Consider the following 5352-nt stretch of genomic DNA (forward strand, 5'->3'; position numbering starts at 1 on the left):
GTCTTTACCAAAAACTCTGATACGTGATTTGAAGATGCTAGAATTATTCCACATTAAATAAATCTCCCCTCCCCTCAATATCACAGATTAAAGGATGACTAAGAGATGCTTCATGCCCTCAGAATGGGTATGTCTTATTATGGAAAACCACTGACTGGGGTGGGTCTATGGCAGACTTTGGAGGTGCCCCCCCCCAAAAAAAAAGTGTGAAAAGGAGAGATGAAAAGCCACCAAAGAGAACATTTGTAGTTTTACAGTCAGAGAGGCCCAGCAGCCAGACAACTCAAAGATTGCTAGACCTGAGAAGCAGCCCCTGAGATCAATGACACACTTGCTTCACTCAAAATGGTTTAATGGATTTCCTCACAAACACGTAACCGGCAATCACAAACGTATCTATATACTTTCTAGGTCTTTGCATCTTCCACTACAGCTGTATTCCAAGACTTTTGGATTTTTACAGACAGGTTCAATTCTAAAAAAGAAAACTGCTTGTTTCTGGGCTATTATATGGTTGCCAACCTATCATTTTTGGAGTAATTTTATTTTTAAAAAGGGAAAGAAAAAACCCCCAAATACCATGTACCGCAACCATCATTTTATCTAAGACATAACCTCAGAGGAAAGGGCGTTCATTTAAATTGTCGAAGTGTACGCTGTAGAGGTACTGGGGAGTGACTGGCCCTTCGTATTCTGCCCCTTCCATCAATGAATCGCTATGCACATGGGTTCTACCTCAATACTGAGACCTGGGTATACTGGTTTCGTCTCTATGGGCACATCTTAATATCCAGTGGGAAATTATATTGAGCACTCATGTCTGTTTCTAGTCAGGGTCTTAGTTAGGGCTCCCCAAAAGCAAGACTAAGCTTGGGTATGAATATAAATTGTTTATTCAGGAGGTGAACCCAGAAAGCGCTGGTAGGTGAGTGGGAGATAAAGCAAGGAACGGAAAGAAGCAACCACAGTGTGCACTGTGGGCAACTGGGCTCAGGAAGAAACTGCTGGGGGCTTCTAAGAGGCAATGCCTTAGATATGTATCCATCAACTCTTTATCCTTCATTGGGAGATGGCTCCCAGAGGCATTAAGTCCCTAGCAATATTGGTCTGCTCTTATCACTGGTCAAGTTTGCTCCGGTAACCAGAGAAAGTCCTCAAGCAGAAAGATCCAGGCACCAAAAGCATCTTCCACATCAGTTTATTAAGGGTTCTCGAGCATACTGGTTAATTACCTTCACATTAAGACCATTTCTTTATCTAATGCTAAAATTAAATAAAGCAATAGAGAAGAGAATGTTTAGGTTTCAAAATAAGAGCATTTCGTGTATTCCCTGGAGTTTCCAAAAGGCATTCTGGACACTTTGTGATCTCTTTTTTAGTAAGGGAATAATGTATCCAGGAGGAAACAAGAGTGAGAACTCTTCTAGGATTCTAGAGCACAGAAGATGATAGGACTGATTTATGTCCTCTTTTGCCTTTTAAGGCAGTTAGATAAAGGGGAAAAATTTTTTCCCATTAAAAAATGGGATGGATTTAGGGACTGTCAGAAAGAGTTTGTAAAAAAAAAAAAAAAAGGTAAAATTTATTTCACTTTCCTAATAAGCTAAAATTAGTCACCACTGATTAAATCACAAAGGCTACTGGAATTCCTTTTTCAGAAGCTTGCTAAGATAGGATGAGTAAGTTTTTGGTATTTTTATTTTGTTTTAACTTTGGATTCTGATTTGCTTATAACATGGCCTTACCCATGTTTTTTCATACAGCCACGTATAACTATAAAATCATGTTGAAACATAAAGAACAGGAGGGTCAAGATGTAGTTCTACTCTCACCCAAAGATATTTGCTGAACCTCCAGGATGTCTATCACAGAGCACAGGCTCAAGATTCAAAGATCCCGAAGATGTTTCCCTGTCCTCAAGGTGTTCACGGTGACATAGTCATAAAATCTGCATACAAGACAGCAAAGGAGTAACAAGAGTACCCATTGTTGCCAAGCCAAATCAAAGGCCTGGGAAAGCAGAAATCTAACTCAGGCATAGGAAGAGGCTTACAAGCCTCAGTGTCCGAGGAAAGAGCTTGGGTAGTTAGATAACAACAAGCATGGATGAGCGCGTGTGAGTGAGCCTACCACTTGGCCAGAAATTAGGCCCTCGTCTTCACCAGTCTTCACCATTTGGTCCTGAAGTTAGTCCTACTGGGGACTCGGTAGCAGGCGTGCATGAGTTGAGTCCTGGGTACCCAGTATCTTGCCCTCACTCTTGCAATGTTTGTTCATCTTCCAGGATTAGGTTTTTACCTTAGTAACATGGTGCTATAGAGCAACCTACATCCCAGCCCACTTGACCAGAACCTGAATTAATTTCCAGAAATCTAAGTACATCCTTTTTCCTTAGACAGATCATCTTGCCACACATTTCCCTCCACCTCCCCCCACAACCTCTGTCAAAGTTTCTGGATCCTATCCTGATTAATCATTTTATCCCACACTTTGATAAGTATCACACACAACCTGCATCCCTTACTCCTGTGCCCCATCTAATACACTGCACCGAGTGGGATATCAGCAGTGGCAAGAATAAGAATGACAGCAACTGACGTTGACTTACACTCCTCATGTTCCAGGTGGTGGATTTTACATTATGCCATTTAATCCTTACCCTATGAGGACAGTACTCTTATTAACCCCATTTTACATCAGAGGAAATAAAACTTAAAGGACTTAAAATGACAGCTTGTAAGGGGAATTACCAAGTTTGGGATCCAGTTCTGCTGAAGCCACCCTGTCATGCTCTGGGCGTGGGTATGGATGATGTTAATTCCCTCGGGGATAACCCCTTAGGAACTGCCAGTTCCCCAGGCCCAAGCCCAAAAGATCCTTGCTTTCTCTTTCCCTCCTCAAGTCCGCGTACTACTAAAGCCCCAAAAGCCTCATAGCAGAACTCCACTGATGGAGGACATCGGACTTAATTGCTAGGTTATTTCTTCCCAACTAGATAGGAAGTCCGCTTAGAATATTAAAACACGGGGGCCTACTACTACGTGAGAAATTAATGCAGGTGACTACAGGAAGGGTAAAGGAGGTGGTGGCGGCTAAAGTGTCTCCATAAAGAGAGAAGTCTCCACAAGAAAGAAAAAACGCTTTCTCATGAATTTGACTACAGGACTGACACTTATTTGAAGTGGTAATAACCAGAGGTGCTGAGTTCTCTATTTTCTGAGAGTTCTTCTACTATTAGTGATTTTAGCCAAACGGCCAATATTGACCCCGGGCATGTTTTGAATTTAGGTCACAATGTATGTATGAGAAGCATAAATCACTGGCAAGAACAAGTGCAAAGCTCACAGTTCATTCTGGGATCATTTCTGCCACTTTGTTCCTCGTCACCTTCTAGTGGAAGCGCCAGAGAGTACGCGGAATCTATAAAGTTGGCCGCTGCTGACGGACAAATGCCACGTTATCATTGTGAACTCGTAGCTGTCGATGCACAGCACTATGAATCTAAGATGGGCCTCTGTGGACCAGCTGGCTGCATGGCCTTGAAACCTGCTGGTAGGGCCTTGGTGGGATTTGCTGCTTCCAAGATTCTCTCAGTGGTATACCATCTCCTCCATCCCAAATGCCCCCATCTTAGTTTCCCATCCCTGGTTTTACCGACAAATAAGATTTGGCACCACTGTCCCTTCAAAATAATGATGTACAGAGACGCCATTTTAAGTTGGGGAGTGAAATTGGGCACCTGGGTGGCTCTCTCGGTTAAGCGTCTGACTTCGGCTCAGGTCATGATCTTGTGGTTCATGAGTTCGAGCCCCGCGTCTGGCTCTGTGCTGATGGCCCAGAGCCTGCTTCAGATTCTGTGTCTCCCTCACTCTCTGCCCCTCCTCCACTCACACTCTCTCTCTCTCTGAAGAATAAAGAAACATTAAAAAAATTTTAAAGTTGGAGTGAAAAACATGGGTTCTTCCCAGGATCATGATCTGAATCACCACACCCGAATTTTTTCTAGGCTTTCCTGCCACTGATCTTTTGTCTTATTCTGAAATCATAACCTTTTTTCTTGTATTTAAAAAATAGGTAGCATACATTGACTAAATGTCAAAATCTAGATATTGATACTTCAAACTCTAAATACAACCAACTATCAAAGATAATTTATAAAATTACTATTGATTATTCAGTTTGGGTGACGAAATTCTAGTGTATGGAATAATCTGTATGATTATATTCTCCCAATACTTCCCTATTCCCTGGCTTCCAATCCTCTCTGCAGGTGCCTCTAAAAAGATGAGAGCAGCTCATCCTTCCCAGGACAACAAGGGGAAACAGCAACATACAAAGTAAACCGCTATTAGATTCAGGGTGTGTGTGTGGGGGGTGGGGAGCGGGGTGCTGAGAAGAGTAATAGAGAATGAAACAAGCATCTGCAAGTGAGAGCAAGATGACTCTGCTTTGTAATGCATATGTATCCTCTGTCCACCTGCGCCCCCCACCTCCTGCTGGAACACACACTCCCAAAACACCTGTCTGAGCAGACTTCGGGGCAAAATTCTACTTCCCTACAGGGAAATACAGAGAACAAAGCAATTTCCTCTGTTCTTACCCAGCTGTACTGCCAACACTTAGATTATAGAGCAAACCTGAACCTTGTTACTACAGATGCTTCAACTTATAATTTAATGATACTAACAAGATCTCTCGTTACTATGCTTTCGTTTTCATTACTAACTGTCCTTAGCACCAAGCAAGTTAAAAGCATTAAAAGCAGTCCTATCACCCTTCCACTCTTGAAGCTGTTAATACCAACAGTGAATACAATATATAACATTTCAACTTTTCAAATCCTTTAAAAATATGACTTCCCTATCATTTCCCCTTCACACACTGTTGACACATGACACGTGTAAACACAGAGATATATATTCATCCATTCCCATCCCCATGAACACACACAATCAAACACGCATACACACACTCGCAAATACATGTATACTCACACCTACCCTCCCCCGCTCCTCCCTCCTCAAATACAGTGTACTTGAGGCAAGGTAGCAAGAGTCAGAGAAGCAGCAACTTATCTGACAGAATCTGATCATTTTATGATTTGGGTTCCCAGGAGTATCAGAAAGAAAATGGGATTTAATAAGTAAAGGCGTGTTTAGAACTAAGGAAATATTACTGTAAAAAGAAGAAAGACAATTGCATATGTTTTAGTTGGGGCTCCCCCAAAGCAGAATCTGAGCTAAGGGTTTGCAGGGAGGCAGGTAGTATATGTGGGAGGAAAACAGAAATGAGTGGGGAAGGGAAGGTATCCAAAAAAGAGTACATGAATGAGCAGATTTACACTCTAACAAA

This window comes from Lynx canadensis, chromosome X, assembly GCF_007474595.2.
Source record: "Lynx canadensis isolate LIC74 chromosome X, mLynCan4.pri.v2, whole genome shotgun sequence".
In the NCBI taxonomy this organism is placed as follows: domain Eukaryota; kingdom Metazoa; phylum Chordata; class Mammalia; order Carnivora; family Felidae; genus Lynx; species Lynx canadensis.